Here is a 22,081-nt window from a genome sequence, read left to right on the forward strand (position 1 = left end):
AGAAATCCTTCTCAAGCCTATGCTCTGGGCTTGCCAGATGGACAGAAACTCTTGTCCAAGAGTCACATACTTTATTAGCATGATGCTGAACGTGAGCCTCTCAGTAGGGTATTTTGCCTTGATCAGAGTAAATTTAAACCTATCCACACTGCCAGCAGAGGCAAGCCCACCACAGTCTGCATGTGCAAGCGTAAATAATAACAGCAGCAGCCAACAATTATTCTGCAAAACCTTGGATCTGCTTACAAACCACAACACAAATTTTAATGCTGAATTTAGGTTCTTCAGTTTAGGGGATTTACACCTAAGTTATGGGAAATCTGGTAATTAGGAGACAGGCCCTTGCGAGTCTCCTCATTCTACTTTCCAGATGAAATCTGATTCACCCTGTGTTTCACCTTTAAGAAATTTTTATTTCATGAAACCAAAAAGGCAGCACAAAAGCAAAACCATCTCAGCCCTTCTAGTGCTGCCCACTTCCACTCTTGGTTGAAACACAGAAGCATGTTAGAGTGAAGACAACACAATACCAGCAGAGCCACTGGGCCTTACAGGGCACATTTCCCCCTGCAGAGCTGGTGGATCCAAGGGAGACATCATTTTGTTGCCTACACATGGCCTGATAAAAGGCTCAGAGAAAGCAGGCTGAAAGATATAAATCCCCCAGAAGATCAGGGGCAGGACCTTGCAGTAATGCTGGGAGCTGGTGTCATCGCTGCCTGGGAGAAGAGCTGGGCCACCCTGAATTATCCTGAAGGAGAGCTCTTTCTGTATTTTTTCCACACATAGCAAAAGATTTAAAACAGGTGAGTGGTATCATACAACCTAAACCTTTTATTCTGCATTTCACATCTTCCTGGTTTATCTAAAACTCATGCTACATTGAGTGAATTAGGAGGTTGATTGAAAAGTACATTATATACTAGTTACCTGTGAGATGTGCACTTTAGAAGTGAACGTTTAGGGGCAGAGGAAAGGCATATAATAAAGAGTAGTGTACTTTGAAAGGTCTAGGCAATGCTGCAAGAAATGGCATTACCTCACAGTTGTCAAGGCTCAGAAGTTTTATTACCAAGGAATTTCACTTTTGCCTCTTATTCTTAACACAGTGACCAGTTCTGGGACTGAGAGGATTTGCTGATCTAATATAGATAGTGATTTCGTAGGTTTGTTCAGATTTATATAGACAGCACCCTGGGATCAGGAATTACATTTAAAATGTAATAAAATGTTCTTGTGCACTTTTACTCACAAATACTGTACTTAAAAAAGTAAACATCAAATAATCTCAGATATCTTTCAAGAAAATGTTGACATAGCGCCAAGAGCTCATACAGATGACTGAATAGTTTTCTGAGTAAACTTAATAAACTCATATTCTTATTCTTTCAGTGTAGCATGAAGTATCACGTCATGGAGAAGAGAGAAAACTAAGCCATATAATTTAGCAGAAATCTATTTTAAACATATATTTCAACATATGAAGATGGAATATAGACATTTCTGTAGGCATGTTTTATACTACTTAGAGTTTAAAAAACGATAGCAGTTAAGTTTCACCCGTGTAAATGAATCAAATTCACATTGCTAAAAATTTGTCTCTGCTCCTGAAGCGAGATCTCAGTCCTTTCCCACTCAACTGCAATGTTACAATGATTTCAAGGGGCAGGATTTGACCCCCTAATGTATTCAGAAGGACTTTGTGTAAGTTAGGAGTTTTAGCACAATTGCTCCTCTAAGTAGTCAAAATGATTCATCTACATTATCTGTCTTTATTAAACAGTCATTTACCCTAGTGAGTCCCACTCAAGGGAATCTTTATTATTCAGACAAGCCCTTACAGTCATAATGACACAAAATATATAGGAATAGTTAATAACACTGTTATTCCTATGTCTGTGGATAAACATCAGCTGGTAATTTTATATCAACAATCCATCGGAGCAGAGACAAAAATCTATAGTTTACACGAGCAGGCAATGCATAATAATGTGCCAGAGATCTGGTGAATACTATAAAGCAAGACAGACCCCTGGGAGACACCAAATTTGGATTTTTAATGTGTTTTGCCCAATACATAAAATGGAGTCTTTCTTAAAAGAATTAATGAGACTGCTGAAGACTGAGCAAAAAAGTTGTGTCATTTAAACCCTATTGGAGTCCCTAGCTGTGCCAAAGCTGGCAGCATGACTGATATTATCAACCTAAAAATCATTTAAGGACCAAAATACCAAAAAAATATATTCTCTGTTCCGCAAGGGGTAGATTCCAAGTTAGAACCTACCCAAATCATTGATGGCGCCAAGGCCACCTCCAGCCTTTGCAATCATTTCTCCCTCAAAAGACTGCACGTGGACAATGCAGCTTAATAATCTTGGTGTGTCTCACATCAGAATCCAAAATTAAGTCTGAAGAAAGGCCTCAGGGAGGCCTTTTTCTGTTTGAGAATATCTACAACCCTTTGAAATTTTCATAATAATGCCAGTCAGGACCCCCACTTCTAAGTCAAGGGGAGGTGGAAGAAAGGGGTTTCCAATGTAACATCAGATTGGAAACCCTTCATAGGGCTAGGTGAGCATTTTCACCTCCAAGGCACTTGTAATTTCAGATGCGTTGGATGCTGAGAAGGCTTTTGATCCTTCAACTCTTATTTGGTGGAACAATGTACACTTTTAAGATTTTTACATCACTTATAATAAAGATCTTAGGTTTGTTACAGTCTTGAGGGAATGGACCACACATTTTGTGGGTTTTAAACATCTACTGAAGGACAGAAACTTCGTGATTCATGAGGTTTTGTGAAGTCCTGTGTTTCTATACAACTGTTTTTTTAAGAAAAGGAAAAACTTATCATCCCTTATAGGCTGCTTTGGATAACAATGAGGCCTTGGGATAGCCTCCAAAGGCACTGTCCTGCATCAAAGCAGTACAAAACACTTCATTTTGAACCTGCAGCTGAAGCAGCCCAAAAGTCTGAGTGAAATAAAACCCATTTTTCTCTCTCCATTTTTGGATGTTCTGTGCCATCCCTCCATGTAGTACCTCAGCCATGTGCAGGTGAATTAGAGCTGCAGAATGAACACTGCAAGACTTTATGGAGTATACTGCTTTTGATCTCCCTAGTTTCTGCCCATGGATGAACACAGCAAGCTAAGCACAGCAATTAGCAGTAACAGCTATTAACAGGCTTCACAAAAGACACAAAAGGACACAAGTAGGTGGTTTACAGCATGGCAGATAAAAACAAAGTGGGTACTTTCTTTTGCACACCACTCCTCCAGCAAGGAGGAGTTTAGGCTAAGAGACCAGAGGGCTAACAAACAGTCTACTTCTAGTAAATAGACCTAAAAAAAATAAAATATATTGAATCTGTGGATAGTCCCTGCAGCAGAGCAAATATGTTTGTCTTGTCCTTAACGAGGACCTCTGTGAACAAAATTATTTTGGGAGGACTATTCTTGACTTCAGTGCTTTCTGAGTGAAGACTAAAGAAATCAACATGAACATCACCATAAGCACTTAGATTTCTGTGCATGAGGAAATTCAAAGGAAAAATCAGACACTGTCAGCTTTGTGGAAGCATAGTACTTTCAATTGACACTATTGCCCAAGGAGAGGGCATAAACAACAAAACTAGTTATATTTCTGGACAACAGTTTACAAGCCTGTCCTCTACCCCAACCACCTCTATGAAAACCCAAGGAGAGTACCCTACGCCAACCTTCTGTTGGTTCTGGCACTCAGACCTCAGCATTACTTGGACTAAAGAACAGAGCTAGGCCATGTTTCTAGAGGATGTTCCCTGCAGACCATTCAGCTGGTTAGCCCAAGGTGTACCCCATCACACCCCCTGCCTTCCCAAACGCATCCCCTCTGCCTGGGAAACAAGAGTCGAGGCACAAGTGCACTGTGTATGTGATACTTCTGTACTGTAACTATGATAGATCACCCTGACTTTTCGTGCTGTTTTAACAGCAGAAGCAGCCTCCCTCCTGTCCCCCACAAGCCAGTAAATGATGTGGCCACATTTGTTTGGTGTTGTTTTGACAAACAACGCACACTGATTAGAGTACCCCCATCAGATGATAGATTCACAGACATGGTCGAACAAAATTCATCTTTCAATACAAATAGCAGTCTTTAGAGACAACTCATAAGAGTATTGCATCAGGGATATCTCTAAAGCTGACACATTTTACAAATACAAACATTTATACTATACATAGGAATAAGAAGCTGGAAAGAAAAGGGGAAAAAAAAAAAGATAAAAGATGCAATAAGTCAGAGAACATCTAAGGATTTTTTAGCCATAAGCTATTTCTTAAATCAGGAAGGAAAACATGCATTAATCAGAACATTAGCTCCAGACAGCGCAACAACATCAGGAACATTGCTACTGTACAGAAAGTCATGAATCATTATAGGCCTACAAAACATTTATGTAACTTTCACATCATCATCGGCTTTGATCAATAATTTAACACATGAAAGATAACAGGTTCATAACTTTGTCCCCCAGTGTGAACTCTGGATGTGTAAAAATCTATAGAAATAACAAAAATAATAATAAATAATTTTTACTTTTGTCCCCCAGCACTGTGTCCGAGAGCATCTCAAAGCAGATTAGAGACAGTGGCTTATTTTCCACAGCCATTTGATTCCAGTACTGTGTAATCAAAGTAGCCAAAAAGTTGCACTGCGAAGACTGGCTGATGATGCATTGAACAATTTCTCCTATGCATACTGACCGTGTCCTTCTGCCCATGATGGTGCATAGGTCCTGAGGAAAGAGTAAGCTAGAGCAAAGATTTTGGCCAGTAGAACAAACCCTTCATTGGGCCTCTCTGGCAGGCTGAATCTGGAGGAACGCCTGAGACTTGTTAGATGGTGAAGCACTCTAGAGTGTGGAAAAAGGCAATTCAGTACCAATTTCTTTCTCACTCTAAGCTGCACCAAAAGTAAATCATTATCGATGTTTGCTAGATGGGGAAAATGAGACAGGAAGTAAAGCATGCTTAACAGCACAATGAATTCAGCAATAAAAGTCTGAGATCCCTTTTCTGATGACTAAAAATCTGTTCTTTCTGCATTTCCACATTTCATGACAGTTAGACTACACATTTCCCCACTTTATCCCCTTCCCTCAGAAGTGACTTTATTCACTTCCATGAAAGATAGAGATGTTCAATTTGCCTGATACAGTGATGCTTCCCTGGGCTGAGAATCTCCTCCATAAAGACAACTTTATGATCATTTACTTTCTTTTCAGCCACTGACTTCAAGTGCTTTCTCTGAATAAATGGAGAACCAGAAGACATGGATGCTATACAAAATGTTGACCTATATAATGCCCTCTCTAATGTCCTCCCCTTTTCGTTCCAATTAATAACTCTGGATGTTGTAACTAATCTAACTTGGTCCTGGAAAAAGCACTTGGCTCGTATCCCTTAATTGGTATCTTAGCATGGTGGGGATAACTGTAAATTATCAAAAAGTCTGTTAAGTGTGGAATGGGACCCTCCAGCTGAAGGAGTTTCCATGGCCTTCCTACCTGCCAGTATTTAAGATTGAGTGCTTGGGTGAGGTGGGATTTATATTTAAAAACTCCATATACATTTATATCAACTTAGCCTTAAAGGGTTATTTTATCTTTCCCTCTCAGGGAAAAAGTGTTCTTGGATTCAGTTTCATTTAATCACCTTTTGTTCCAGCTATTGGTGAAATTTCTTATGGCATTGATTGCTTGAGATTTGCTTTAATTCCTTCCTTCAAGAATGAGTCGTGTAACATATTCACTACTAAGACATTTTTGAGAGCTAGCTGGGGAAACATGATAGAAGCAGGTGTAACAAAAAGATAAATTTTCCTTTTCCCCCTCTTGTCTTCTCACTAAAACACGGCGTACGGTTAAAGTCTAAGAGGAAGTCGGTATGTTGTTGTAACACCCTTTTTTCACATCTAATCTGTAGAACTGGTCATCTGATCCCAGTTCTCCTGTTATTGTAGTGGGCACAACACGGATTGCAATCCAGTGTTGGGATAAAGAGCACATAAAACCTTCAGAAACATTTGTCAAGATTTTCCCTTATACTTACAGATGTTAAAACCAGAGGCACAGAAGCAGGGGACTCTTAACACATATGCTAATGGATACCAAGTGCTAAAATGATTTCTAATATGAATGCCTATAAAATAAAACTGATATTTCTGTAAACACTTTTCTATGACACTTTGTCCCCCATAAACTCTCCCTAATGCCTGTGCTTTTTAATGTTAACTTTATCTTAAAATTTTCAGAATCAGAATCACTAATACAGCTGCTTGACGATGAATATAGCAAATATATCCAAAATTGTATAACAGTTTTGACAAATACTTTTCTTTGTTTGGAAAGTGCTCACTTTAACTAATCAACACTCGTCATTATGTGTCTGGACATGCTAATCACCTAGTATTTTTTCCATTCCCTGATTGGAAGTCTGTAAGTTATTGTAAGGAAGATAAATGCATGATTATACATGTGTTTGAATATTTCTCAGATTAAAAGTTACTTTTGACAAAAATTGTATATATTCAGTGATTCAAAACCATCTGCATAAGTATGCACTGTCTGAATATTCACCATAATTAATGATGTGATCTCCTTATATACACTACATAAAAGCTAGCACTATTATTCACAAAGATATCTCAAAATTTATTTTTGTTATTACTCAATTGAACTTTCAAAATTATTTCTCAACACAGGAGTGAAAGTCATTAGAAAACAAATATATATATACCTTATCATACTTAATAGATCGCCATATCTTAATCATAATAAAAAGATTAAATAAGGAAAATCAAACAAAAGGTATGAGATGACTTTCCCAGCAGCATTAATGTATCAGTTTCTCAACTGTGTAAACTGGTGTAAATCAAGTTAGGTCAACAGAACAAAACCAGCTTCAGACCTCTGAGCCCTCCTTAGAAAAAAAAAAAAGTACTTACACTTTCTGCTTCTAACAATCTTACAACGTGACTGTACTTGCACTTTGGGGGCGGGGGGTGTCTTGTTTGGAGATAGAGAAGTGAGAGCTTAGGAGAAGGATTTTCTTTTTGTTTTTAATAATTCTCCCCAAAACAGTCCTCAACCATTTTTTTTCTCCTACTAAACAATAATATGAGAAAGGTCTAACTCTGCATGTCAAAACTCTACCTTTTGAATATTATGCAGCACAACAAGGCAGACTTGTGGTATGTTGGTTTATTAAAACATATATATTAGTTTGGTTATTAGTCATAGAGACCTGGAAAATTCACATAGCTCTTCAGACAGTACAGAAATCAGCAGACCTCAACTGTCTTTAATTACTTTCTCTGAATGAGGTAATTCTTCTCAGTGGGTCTGGTGCCCAGAGAAGCCAATGTAAGTCCACAGTCTTTAACACTTTTGGACTAAGATATAGACATCATTATTCTCCCTACTCTTTCCTCTGTTTCCCCAAAACAAGAGAAAATTAAATACTCTGTTTACAAGCCCAATAGACTGTACAATATTGGCCCATTTTCATTACTGGCTGAATCAGGACATGAAATCTGAATATCTGAATTCAAGAGGGGTTTGTGGTGGCATCTGGTCTCATGCTCCACGCAGTGAAGATTTAGCTATAGACAAAACTTAATTTTAAAAGAATGAGAACACCCTCTTAACAATACCAGAAAAAAAAATCTTCAGAGCGAATAAGATACTTTCACTTGAATAAATTAGTCATTGAACATAAAGTTGCTGAATTAAAATCTCTTCCTTTGTCTCCCCAAAAATTCCACAGTCATAGTGAAGTTTTCTGCAGTTTTGAGGTAGGGGTGAGTCAGGACTGTGTTTTTTCTTTAAAGAAAAAAAAAAGTACTTACAACAGGAGCAGCTTTGAGAGCCACACTCTCACACATACGCTCTCTCCCTCTCTCTGTTAGGCTTCATTTGATAGCTATGAACTGTGGATAAAGAATAAATATGGCTTTTCAGTGCCCTAGGACTCTCACCTGACTTATTTATGTCTGACCTGGTAGAACACCACTGACCTTGGAAAGTTTAATTGAGGCTGGGATTATACGGCACTGCTTGAGGCCACCTGAATTTAGAGGGTGTGACACACACTTTCTCTCTCTTACTGACTCTCTCTCATCTGCTAGGGGATGCATGTGTGGGTGTGCCTGTGTTTGTGTGCACAATTGTGCACCCCAAACTGAGCCTAGCAGTGGGGAAATACCCTGTCGCATGTGATTATCATAAGGGAAAAGATTACTATTGCCAGGCAGACAGCACCATTGTGTTAGGGTTGTTTGCAGTTTTGTGGGTTTGTTGTCTTTTTTTCTTTTCCCGGCATGTTTTCTCTGCGATCTGATTTTTACAGTTGACTCTTAACTTTTTATAACCCGATTCTGCTTAAGAACTGAGAACTTAAAATGTGAAGCAGAAAGAATTATGTGGACACTGATTATACACTTGTACATATTGTGTTTAACATTCTTTAATTAAATTTAATTAAAGCTTATGATGAACGCTGATCATTTTCACTCCTTTTGGTTTTCAAGAAAGTTATAGATGCTTAAAACTCCCCACATTTAAGTTAAGTGTAAAGGGGAAGGGAAGGGAGGGGAGGCAGAAGAAAAAGATCCATAAGACTGAAAGGTAGAATAAAATGAAATGGCATAGATATCTGTTAGCCAAAGAGTACTATCTTTCCTACTGGAGATTGTCCCTAGATGGATATAAACAGCTCTCATCTGGGTTTCTTCAAGGCAGAGGCCAACAAATATGCCGTATTATGCATGGAGTCTTTTTATGGCACAGACTATTGTCCACTGGAGACCGAGCAGACACCGCTAAGCAAACCTCACCTAAGGCCACAGGCAAGCATGAAGTCCAAAGGGGATTCCTCTCCCATCAAAAGCACTCTCCCTTTTCCAGTCTGTAACATATATTTTCCCTGCCATTCAAAGTTTATCAGTGACAAAGCCCTGAGACAGCCTGGCTTGAGCCACACAGGTAGATGTGAACATTGAACTGTTGGAAAGGTTAAAATATTCCTGGACAGAAACAGTCTATGACATGTCCTCAGAAATAAAACAACTCCATGATGCTTTTAAGGCCAAGATTATCCATTCTATGCCTTATTTCTAATGTGCTGCCCAGTCTGAAACTGTGACCATTTTCTGTTTGTAGGTGTCATAGGAAATGAAATGAGGAGAGGGTTGCTGTTAAGAGCAGCCGCAATTCCCCTACCTGTCTCCAACAGGCTATGCCATGAATCAGGATATATTTTATTATCTTTATAGTTCTATGCAGTGACGTAAAGCTTACCTGAGTCCCTAGCAAGTCAATACCAAGATCCAGACACATGTCGTGGTTTAACCTCAGCCAGCAACTAAGCACCACGCAGCCACTCACTCACTTCCCCCCACCCAGTGGGTTGAGGAAAGAATCAGGGGAAAAAAAAAAAAAAAAAGTAAAACTCATGGGTTGAGATAAGAACAGTTTAATAGAACAGAAAGGAAGAAACTAATAATGCTAATAACAACAATAATAAAATGACAATAATAATAAAAAAAGGATTGGAATATACAAGTGATGCACAATGACATTGCTCACCACTTGCCAACCAACACCCAGTTAGCTCCTGAGCAGCGATTCCCCCTAGCCCCACTCCCCCTAGTTTATATACTAGACATGACATCACATGGTATGGAATATCCCTTTGGCCAGTTTGGGGTCAGGTGTCCTGGCTGTGTCCCCTCCCAACTTCTTGTGCCCCTCCAGCCTTCTTGCTGGCTTGGACATGAGAAGCTGAAAAATCCTTGACTTAGTACAAACACTACTTAGCAACAACTGAAAACATCAGTGTGTTATCAACATTCTTCTCATCTTAAACCCAAAACATGACACTATACCAGCTACCAGGAAGACAATTAACTCTATCCCAGCCCAAATCAGGACAACACATTAAAATCATGGATGAGCTGTCAATTAAATATGTGCTGTTTGCAACTCATGGTCTGATTCCCAGTCTCTATATTACTAAATCCACAAAAAACGCCAGCTAGGGATAATTGCATCTGCACAGGAAAATATCCAAGATGGGTGAAGAAAGCACAACAGTAAAGTTATCTGCAGCTGTCTCTCATCATCAGTGACATCCTACAGAAGTTGCAGACAAACTGTATTTTTGGAGGTCTCTGGTGAATGGAAGAGATTTTAGAACAGACAACAGACCTCAAGAGGGAATTCTGCCTTTTTCTCTCTCTTGTAGCAATCCCTTTCTTCCCACTTGATGAAGCAGCAGCTTGAGTGGCAGACCTTTCCAACAGTCAAGAATAGCACCAGTCCATGTAGCTGAACTATTTGAACAGAGCTATGCTCTGCCCCACAAACCAATTCAATACGCTGCGCTATTGCCATCCAAGAGTCCAGCTCTGAACATCTGGGAAGCTGAATACTTGCCCAAATCCAAACATTGCCACTACTGATCACATTAACATTTACACTGATTTTAACTCAATTTCTATCCAATTTACCAGCTACCAGCCTTTGTCATGCTCTCAGAACTACTGGTCAAGATTTCAGGATACCCTGACCTTCTAATACTATGCCTAAGTCCCTAAGCAGGGCAGTAAGGCTGTCCCACAAGAGTATAATTGAGTCTATAAATTAAAAAATATATATATATTGAAAGAGTCTCATTAATCTGGACCTATCAGACCTTCAATATAAGCTGACCTGCATTTATTTGTTATGAATGGGAAAACAGCACTAATACAGATACACTTCTGAAGGACTAGAGACAATAACAAAAAAAAGTGCCAGGAAAAAAAAAAAAAAATTTTTTCTGTGATCCTTATTTATTACATTTTTAATAGAAAGTCAGTGGAGGTCTTATCTGATGTCATTTGGTTTAGGTTCCATGGTATTTTTTGTATTTGACCAAATTCCCTTATCTTCTCATTGCTTGTGTTCTGCTCTGCCAGCATCCAACAAACTGATATACTTATCTTCAATTTTATTATAAAGTTTTAGCTTCCACAGGATAAAAAAAGAAAGAGAGTGGGAAAAGGAAAATTGTGTCCAAGGCACTAAACATATCAGGCATGTGTGAGCATCAAGGAATCCAGCAGTTAACCTTCTTACTATAAAAACTTTAATTGTTAAAAGGCATTTAACTCATAGACTCATAACTATTTTGCTTTTATTTAAATTCTTAGTTATTCCTATTTATAGGGTCAAATTAAGAAAACTCTTATATCTCAGGCAGTATCCAGTGAATATTTTGAAGCAAGATTGGTGATCATTAGTTTTCTGTGATTACAGTTAATAACCAAAGTGAAAAGATAATTAGAAGCGACAATTCTGAGGCAGGGAATATAAACCAAGGGCTAATGAGCAAGTTTTTGTGCAAGTGTCCATCTCCTCTTTAGAGCTTTATTTCCCACTCTGTCATAACATTTTTCCCTTCTCTTTCTTCCTTAGGTTTCTAGCTCTTCCCTGTCTCCTTACCACTCATTCTCTCCATAGCTCTACCAAAAATGACCCAAACATCATTATGAACAGCTGTCTCCTTACTTACTCTGCTTGTTCATTTCCTCTACTGATCTCTTGTTATACTTGACTTAACCTTAATTTGCTGTAAGCATGTCCTTTCTTGGTTTTACCCTTTCCTCAGAGGTCCCATCGTAGGCAGGGTCTCTTCCTCTCTGTACTCTCTGTAGAAGCCAAGATCTGATTTACAAAGCAAACAAACCTCCTTCAATCACCCATGTGCTTGTTCAACTTAGAACCAAGGCACATTTGCTAAGAGTTGAGGATAAAGACATAATATTATTTGCCATTTTTGTTATAGTTAAACAAAAATAAAAGTGCAGAAATCAAAAGCAAAGGGCTAGAGAGATGGAAGAAGACTGAGAATGAGAATATGAGTCAGGAGCCGTGTTCCCAGCTGAAATAAATCAGCCTCATCAGCCAGAGTGGAGCAACACCAATTTAAAGCACCTGAGGATCTGGCCCCAGGTTAGGTTTATTTTGCTTTGATAAAAAACCACATCAATAAAACTGGAAAACAATGAACATGGCTCTAGTACATCAAGCTGGGTTGGGTCTGAAGAAAGGGAACTAACTGGCTTATTATATAGATGTTATACTTTGACAAAATGTGACAACTACACCTTTTCATTTCCCCAGTGGCCTCCAGGAGACTTAAGATTTAGTATCCTATAGAACACTTTAAGCTTGAGAAACTTCTTCTTATGGTTTCTTATGAGTCCTGGAGGCTGTGAAAGAGATTACAATGCTTTATATTAACTTCTCTCAGCTTGCAAGAGATAAGCTAGTGGACTGATACCAAAGTCTCCTCGTCACTGATCTGCAGAAGTGGTACATCTGAAACTACAAGTCCTTCCCCTCCAAGTCAGAAAAAGAGCCATTTGCAACAGCAGCTCCACATTTTTTCACAGCTCTGCCAAGTTCCAGGCCAAAAGTGTCAGCATTGCCACGGCTTCCGATCTTGTGCAGCCGTCAGTTTAAAATGTGCAATTTCCATGCACATCTATTCTGGGCTCAGTGCAATTTCAATCCCCAGGACAGCCAAGGCATGGTGAGATCAAGTCTGCTTACTCTATTTCGAAGTCAGGTTGATTGAAAAATAAGAAATAAAAAGAAGAGAATAGTAAGACAGAAGCAAAAAAAAAAAAAAATTCTTGTATGTTTGCCCATCCTTCCTTTTTCCCCACCTGACAGGGTCTGGTAAAATCCACTGGAATATCTTGTGGGGTAGTGGATGAAAGAATAAGCTGCTATGTCAGGCCTTTTGAAAGACTTGTATTACCTGCACATCATTCAGCTCTCCTCAGAGGAAAGTGCATGTGATTTTTGGTGTCTGAGCACACAGTATAAACAGATTCAGATCTCCCCAAGGTCCCACAGATGGAGATCCACAGAGGAGACATTTTGTTGTGAGTCATCTGAGTTTATCAGTTTCAGTTAATGAAGGGAATATTAACATGTACCTCTTGAAACCGTGTTTGCTAGAGACTCACCTGGAGCCTGGGCAATCCTTCTCAAGTCAGAATGAAGTGCTTTGAGCAATTTACTGACTACTCCTAAGTGATCTACAAGCATTGAAACAATGCTGATTTCCTCATGTCTGAATGTCAAAGATTGGTCCTGACATATTTATATTCCTTGTCATGATATCTCTCAAAATGATGATGTTCTGGGAAGCAGAAACATCACCAGATGCTCTTGATCGGTGCAATGAACTACCCACAACGTCTGTTCTTCCCAAGATTCTTGAAGCAGTACAAGACTGGAGAGAGCTGGGCCCACTTTAGCTCCTGATTCAACAAATTTCTGAGACATTTTTGTATCCTACAGTGGAGACAAAATAGGGATGTCTGTCCCTATGCAACAAAATCCCCAAAGGACTAGTTACCACTGCCTACTGTCAACTCCAAAAATCCCACTTTTGGTAAACCTTCCTCCATAAATTGGAAGTTTCATACTTTGCACATGTGGGAAAATTTAGTTCTGGGAGGTGTCTTATGCTCCGTACCTTGAGGAAATTTGAGTCCTTGCATCAGTCTTTTAGGCTGAGAATTTCCTTTTTGAGGAAGTGGGAAGTGGCTGAGAAACACATTGAGCTGAAAGGCCACAGGAGAAACACACCACCATGGAAGTATTAAAAGAATCCAGAGTAAGTCCTGGGTCATGAGACTAAGAGCAGCTTCTGCTGTCCTCTTCGGATAAAGTGCTTTAAAGAAATAGGGCAAACACGTTTTCTTCATTATATTACTTCTAAGTGAGTTTACAGTGTGTCTTACCTGGAGGAGCAGTATCTAGCAGGGCCAGCACAGATCTAGGTTGCTTCTTATCTAGGGCTTGTTGACAGTTTATGTTCTGCAATAGAATCTCTACCATGCAAAAGGCCAAGGTTACTCTTAAGTTTCTCCTATGGCGGGAACCCTCTTTTTCTTTCTCTCATGCCATGTAGACAAATTTAAGAATTTGCTGTGCATCCATAGCTAAAGATGAGATGAAAGACCTCTTCTGTCCAGCACAGGAAGCCAAATTACAAGGCCACAGGCTTAATTTCCCGTGGACCTTCAGTACAAAACGCTTCCATACAGCACTGTCAGCTTGAAAGTGAAGACCCTACTACTTCAGCTAACATCTTATGTGGCCAGTTGGTCTGAAATCAGGTCAAAATCTTTCAGAAGTTTAAGTAGCCTTTTTTTATTCCCCATCTTTATATTTTCTCAAGAATCTAAAAGTTTTCAGTCCAAGCAAATGATTCCATTTGAAATATTGCAAGAGATGTCTGGTTCCTGTGAGGTTTTGAAAAAGTTTTTGCATCTACAGTACATTCACCCAGACAGTACATTCACCCAGACAAGCCTCAGATAAGCTTCTCAAATTGAATGTCTACCAACTTATCACAAATACATCTTTTTACACTCAAACTCAGATCTTCATATGTGGAAACAAGAAAAGTAAACTCATGGATGAAACAAAACTATGTACATACACATATACATATAGTTACTTACATGTAGCTATATATAAATCCAACATACATCATTTAGACAAACAATGTTACAGTCATAAATCCTGTCTGGAAATTTTCATGATGTTAAAAAAAAAAGAAAAAAGAATATTTGTATTTGAGACCCTTTGCTTTTTAGTTACTATCAGACCTTGGGTAATGTTACTCGCGGCGGGGGGGGACGGACATGCACACATGGACATATATCTACGCGTATGTGTCTATACATAGATACGCAGTTCTGTATTTTGCACTTCAGCCTTTTTTTTTTTCAGGTATTTTTTATGTTTATTTACTATTTCCCCTAGCCTGCTTTCTTTTCTTCTCAGCCCACTAAGTACCTCAGTTTCAATTGTATAAGAGGTACAATTTGATTTACATTGTTAAGAGGTTTTAAACAATATATTTAATGCCACTAGAGGCCTGAAGCAACATCCTGAAGCAACAGGCTATCTTTCCCTAGGCTTAAAAATTAAGATTCACTGGAGTATGAAGGTCAATGGGAGACTCGGGAAAGGGCAAACAGTCTGGTATGATTACACTATGTCTGAACCAAGCTGGCTTTCCCAACAAAAATATGTCAAGTAATACAGACAATTCATAGATACGAATTTCTCCTCTGTCCTTCTGCCAGTGTTATATTTGAAGAATCCTGCCAAAGAGTTTAGTCCCAAACCTTGTGTTTTCTATTAAATAACAGGATTTAATAAGAACTGTTTATATTTTCATGACATCAGAAAAATGTAATAATAACCTATGGAAAAATCCCTCTTTCCCAAGCTCAAATTTTAACATATCCTGAAATACAGAAACTGAACCACAACTGTTACTGAATGACAATCAGCAAGAAAAGGTCCATCTGCAGCTCCTCCCTGCCCAGGACTGTGCATCCAGGCTGTGGTCCCTTCCTTGCTGGCCTTTTTTCTCGGGACAGTTCAACAGCACACAGAGGACCAGGTGAGCTAGCAGTAGTCATTTTTGTATGTCTCCCTTGATCAGTGGACATCCTTGGCCCTAATAAAACCAGAACACCTGGAAGAGGTGACCAGAAGAGAGACCATAATGCAAACTGCTTTTAGGGGCAACAGTACGCTCCCAGCTGCTCTCTTCCATGGAGCATACCCACTCCTGGATTTTGCGTTTGTGTAAAGCAGGTATAAACAATAGCTCTGGCACTGAGAGATGCTAAGCCTATAGATACCACTGCGTGCAGTTAAACGAGAACGTCCTGGAGGCAGCAGACCTATGACAAGGACACAGTAAATGCAGCCATATGCTGCCACAGTGAAGACTCTAAGTGGCCTGCTCATCCAACAGTTGGGAGCAGCTGGGAGATAAAATGACCAATTTAGGTTTTGGTCCAGTGTAACAAAAGTAGGAGATCAACACACATGATTAAAAGCAATTAGAGGTCAGAACCATTGAACTCAAAGATGCAATGGAAAATTTTGACTGATGAGGAGGGACAGCTTCGTTTGGGACATCTGATGAGTTTACAGTCCCAGATGCCCATCCTACCCTTCTTCCACAGTTATGTGAGCTATGGAGTCAACCAGCTCCTGAACCACTGAAGTTCATCATACACTGTTTGAAAACCAGCTGAAAATGGTGATGATTTACCACAAAATGCTATGCTCTAAATGATGGTGTGTCAGGGGCTGACTGACAAGCGCTATAGATATCTTTGCAGCAGAGGCAGGGCTGGAGGCAGTAGCCTCATCAGACATCCCAAGCAGAGCCATTTTGTCAATCAAAGCCTTTGTAACAGACCTACACATCAGGATTTCAGCGTATGAAATTCACTGTTGTCGAGAGATATGACAAGGCTTTTGAATTCATGCAGACTTACTTCAAAACATGGCTAAGTGGGATGTAAGGGGGATGTATCTGTTGCACAGACCCCTGTGCAGAATCTCAGTCTAAGGGGTCTGTCCTCTACAAGGGAGATCCTGTCAGATATAACACGTTACCCAAAACCATCTGAACCCACCACAGATTCTTTCTGCAAAGGAACAGAAATTAAAGTGGAACAATAAAAATAGTTCTTTCCCACTCTCTCATTGTTTTCCCCTTCACCGGACACATCACTATTGACTCAATAATGTCATAACAGCAATAGAAATAAGGTGTTGAGGAAAAAAAGCCATCTTTTATATTGGCAAAAAGAACAATTCTATCATAATATTAGCCACATATGGTCCAGTGTTAGTTACCAGACCTTGAAAACCAGGAAAAAAGGCATAAATAAGAAGGTTAACACAGTTCTGTCTGAGTGGGGAAATGAGAAGGCCAAATGTACATTAGTCAAAGAAAGAAAAATAATATCCCAGAAAATGAATAAGAGATAACTATCCTCAGAATAATACTATATAAATACATTTGCTGTAGGTCACATAAAAGATTCATGGCACACACATGTACAGGTCAAATTACCTTTAAATATTAAATTTCTTTCCAGCAGGGAAGAATCTCAGATTTATGCTGTTTTCATAAAGAAAAAGGATGCACCCCATGCATTATTATTTGCTGACAAATGATAGCTTCTGGGTTTGCCTGCAAGATATAGGTTAGAAACTGTCTTTTTCATGATTAAAAAAAAAAAAAGAGTGAATCATCATGAAATTCATCTCTTCCCCAAGAAGTCTCTGCTTTCTTTTGACTCATTAAATCAGTATTTTCCTATTGTGGAGCTATAGAAGTTAGCATTGGAGAACACCTTTTAGGTCACTTAAAGGAGTCCATTTCCCTGCTAATGTAGTATTTTTTTCCCCTGCAGCACATTTTGGGCAGTCCGGCTTTAAAAGATTCAGCAACAAGGTTACCTGTTCCCTGAAGACACGATTCTACACACACCTCAATGTTCAGACATTTTCATACTAACAGGTCTAAGCAGGAATAATAGAACCACAAAAACTTATAATGATAATAAGGTATGAACTCAAAGCCTGGCATACAATGGCACAGAGTGGTAAATCTATCAAACAACTGGTAACAAACTATTACTACTGAATTTATGGTTCCAGTTTGGCCTTTATCAGTTGAAAACAAATGTGTTATTATCTCCTGGCTCTTTGATGGTCTCTGTGGAATGAGCTGTGATTCTTCCAGATGGATAGATGTTCAAAGCGTGTGACCAACTTCGCACAGATAGCCCTGAAAACTGAACCAAACTCTTCATTACAGTCAAGAAACTCATTCATTTAAAGTATGTCTAAAGGCCTGATACAAGCTCATAATAAAAATATCTTCCAAGCACATTATAATATCTAACTGAAAGTACTCTGAGTGTCTTTAATAATATACAGATAAAGATTCATAATCAGTCTTAATTATGCTGTGATTCTTTACCTAACGTAGGAGAAATGGGCTTTCCTTCCAGACTGGCTAAGCCTGTGGAAGCACACCCTCTGCTTTCAGTGAGGTTCAGAGTGACACCAAAACCAGGGGGAACACCAGAAGGTGCTGCCAGGATTTAGCTCACTTTCAGGATGGAGCTGGAGATAAGCGGTAACACTGAATTCTGGAAAACATTAATCCTTTATCTCTCTGGTTCTAATGGCATCTACTTAGAAGAAGAAGAAAAACATCACTGCCGTTATTTTCTCTACCTAGAGAGTTTAAGAGGGTTTTTTGCTTTCCACATATACTCAAAGTAATTGCATGGACCTGTTCACTTTTAGAGCTCTGAGTCATAGTGCTCTGGTGGATTTAGCAATGATGAACTCCATCATTCCCCGTCCTCCCTCCAGTAGTTTGAACTAATATTTCTGACTGCAAAGTGGCTGAGGAGGTACCTTCTGCCACCCCTGCTGTAACCCCTGGCAGAAAGGCAGTAACCTCCGGCAGCCAAGACCACCAGAGTTTGTGAGTCAGAGCCTTTGGGCTATGAATTCCCAAGCAGAGAGGCAAAGTTCAAGGCAGAACATATTGCACAGAGAAAGCTGCCTCCATGAGCTGCGCATTGGAAAGTATAGCACATTTTGTCCTCATTCATTCAGGGGTAAATACGGAACCAAGGCTAAGTCACTTCAAGGGACTTCTGTCACACCTTGGCTGTTTGCATGTAAACTTTGGTCCTGCAGGAAAATCCCACAGTGAGATTATTGATTAATCTTCCTCCCTGCCTGTCTGGCAGGATCTAGAGAAAAACTCCTCCCTAGGCTATGTGCTATGTACCAAAAAAACCTTCCTAGTAAGGGATTTTGTGAAGTCTTCAGCCACTGGTGCGCTGCTTGTTTAAGTTAGGTCCTACCTGCGAAAGTGGTGGTAAGATCCTCCTCTGGCTCACTGCAGTTTTGGTGGCCTCACTCTGCTGAAGGCAGTACCAATTCAGCCAGCATTATTTCCTTAGGATTATTTTCAATCATGGGATGTCCATCATTTCCAATTAAAACCCTGTTGAGACTTCTTGAATAGGACTTTTTATATTGATTTAAATCAACAGAAATAATAAATACAATGAAGTATACCACTTCAGCCAGGAATTGTCAGACATGGGAGCTTAAAATTCACAGCCCTCAAGTCTTCATTAGACAAATAAAACTCAGTGGGTGGAGAGACCCATGGAAGGCGAATACAAAAGAGGCATGTTACACACGGGTGCAAATTTGTTTTCCTTTCACTGCAAGTGAACGCTCAGGGGAAAATGTTTGCAGCGTGAGACCAGCTCTAATTTCAGTAATCCCCACAGCTTCTTCTGAGGGCAGGAAAGCCATTCTTTCCATTCATGGCATTGACTTTTTGTTGCCTCCATGCTCCGGCCGCTCCTGCAGACCATCTGGCAGAAGTGAACTGGCTAACCTCATTTTCCAAAGTGCACACCTCACATCATTGCTCCAGCCGCCGTCCCTCTGCCTAAGGACACAGGCACGGGAGATTTCTTTCTCTTTTCGGTTCCTTTCCTTTTCTTAGCGTTGAGGCTTTAAGAGGGATAGTGTCCGTCTTTCTTACCACAGTCCCTTGATCTTAGTGTGCTCTCTTTTGCCTTTCTTTACCCCCACCTCTCTCCCCACCTGCTTTGTGTTTTATCTCTGCCTGTAAAGTTGCGTGATTATGGATAGAGAAGTCACCACACAAACAGGATAGAATTCACCACAATGGCTGTTTTGTTCATATACATTTCACTGTCTGTCTCTTGTCGGAGTGTGGCTATCATCTTCTACTAACAATATCCCTGGGTAAATGATAAAGTCAACTCTGGAGTAAAGCTAGACGTTTTATCAGCGTGTTCAAACTATCCCCTTACAGCTCTGTACTTGCCAACTGCACATCCTTTTCCTACACAAAGACTCAATGCACTTTAAAAAGGCACTTATTGAAGCTGGTGTTTGTTTGCAGAGAGGGTGTGGATCCTGCTTGCTGTGGCAGTCACCCTCCATGTTTTTTCTCTCATCACCCAGAGAAAACTGGGTGATGCAGTTATGCTCTCTGACAAGCTCTTGGCTCAAGTTCGAGGTTACTTTGCTTCTTGCCAGGTCATTCTTCTTCATTCCTCTGCTGATGCTAACTGATGGATTTCCCCTAAGCCGACGACAGAGTTGATCTAATGCCTTGCTGCAGAAGAAAAGTCACCGCAGACACACGATAAAAGATAGGAAGCTCTGAGGTCTGTGTTGGCTGGTATCCTGAAGCCACAAGAAATTGATAACAGGGGACCCTAATATACTATCCATACGTCAAAAGGCAAGAGAATGATAAACCTCCAAAAGTCTTTCCCACTCTCAAATTTGGCAATCAGATTAATGCTGTGAAACAATCCCCTAATAAAACAATGGCATCCACATCTTGCCAGGCAAGGATTAGCAGCCGTCTGTATTGATAAAATTTGACCTGTAACAAAAAGTAGAGCTGTGAAGCAAAGGTGGTTCTTACGTTCATTTATTTCTCTCTGTAACATAAACAGCAGTTAAGGTTAGTGGGTTTGGAAGTGAGTGCTGTACTTTGCCTGGAAATGCTCTTACTATATTTGTCTCTGATATCAGGATCTGAGCAGATTACTCACAAAATGAATTCTTTTTCGAGTACAGTATCCCTTTCTCTCCATCCTTTTCCTTGTGTCCATTTAAAATAAAGAGCCTTTGCAAAAGAACTGCTCTGTCTTCTGAGTTTATAGAGCAGTTAGTGCAATAGGACCCTAATCCTGGCCGGATGTTTAAGAGATTAGGAAGAGGAGGAGGATGCCTGTTTATACAGAAGGCTTTCTCTTGTTAGTCAAATAAAGAGAAATTTTCTTATTGGTTTAATTCTTAACTGTTTTGACCTCTTACATCAGGGTTAAATTTGGTTCTTTGTTCTATTGCAGAGTAAGACACTGTGAGAAGAGATGAGCTAACTACTTAATTTAGTTTCATAGGGGTTGATGCAAAGGTTTGCGTTGCTCACAGTTTCCAGCTTCCTACATCCCAAGCTAATTCCACTTCAAGCCCAGTGGGAGCTCAGCACCTGAATGAACATAATGTCTCAGAAGTCAAATAAATGAAAAGAAAAGGGTGAAAGATTGAATTTAAAGGGAATGAAAAACATTTTTCCTTGTCTGAGGATGTGAACCCTTCCAGTTTTTCCTGAACTTAATATTATTGAGCAGAAAAAAACTGCACTATAATGATTGCTTATCTCTCTCTTTTCTCTATTTCCCTTGAACAGTGGTTGGGAGTTTTCATTTCCTATGTCATTTATAATGTGCTGAGGTTTGTATTTTTGTTTTTGTTTGGCACGTGTGTTGTGAAAAGAGGGCCTGTTACAGATTGCATCACTCTTCTTCATCCCAACCAGCATTAACGATAAAGTCACCATTTCTCCTTAGACTGCAGCATGTTCTGATCAGGGCTGGATGACTTGCACAACTACCTATGGACTATAAAGCTCTTTAAGACTTGGTCACTGATCTGAATCCAGTCTGTATCAAGAGTAAGCTTAGGCAAAATAATGTCTCTAATTTTGAAGGCTTACACACAGTGAGAAACTGCTTCTAAAAATGCCCGTTTTTCTGGTAATCTCAGCAGAAAGACCGAGGACTGCGTAACAGTCTTGAAACCTAAGCCAACGTCATAAAAATTATCTTCCTAGGTCAGGGTTATGGCACATTGGCAAACATATGTGTTGGATGTGCTCGACAGTACCTGTTCTGTTCTGTTCATAATCTAAGAATGTCCATCTGGAATTGTAGAAATTACCACAATTTCTGGTTTTCTTCCATCTGGTCCTAATCCAATTCCCACTCCAATTCCCATTAATGTCCTATTAATCCCTTGCTGTGACAGTGACCAGAATGTTGAACTTTCCCCAGATTTGTCCCAGTGCAAACTTTTACTGCTCCTTTAACTTTTTATCCCAAAGCCAAACCAGCTCTTACCTGAAATCCTGCAATTTGTAACAGTAACATTTATAAGAACCTTTTCTGCATCATCTTTCTAGCAGATACAACAAATGCTGTACTGTAATTGAGTGACTGTCCCAGGTCATTTCTCCTGGGGACATTAGAAAAAGTTTAGATTTAAGATCCATATTGAAGT

Source organism: Aquila chrysaetos, chromosome 5 (assembly GCF_900496995.4).
Source record: "Aquila chrysaetos chrysaetos chromosome 5, bAquChr1.4, whole genome shotgun sequence".
Taxonomy (NCBI): Eukaryota; Metazoa; Chordata; class Aves; order Accipitriformes; family Accipitridae; genus Aquila; species Aquila chrysaetos.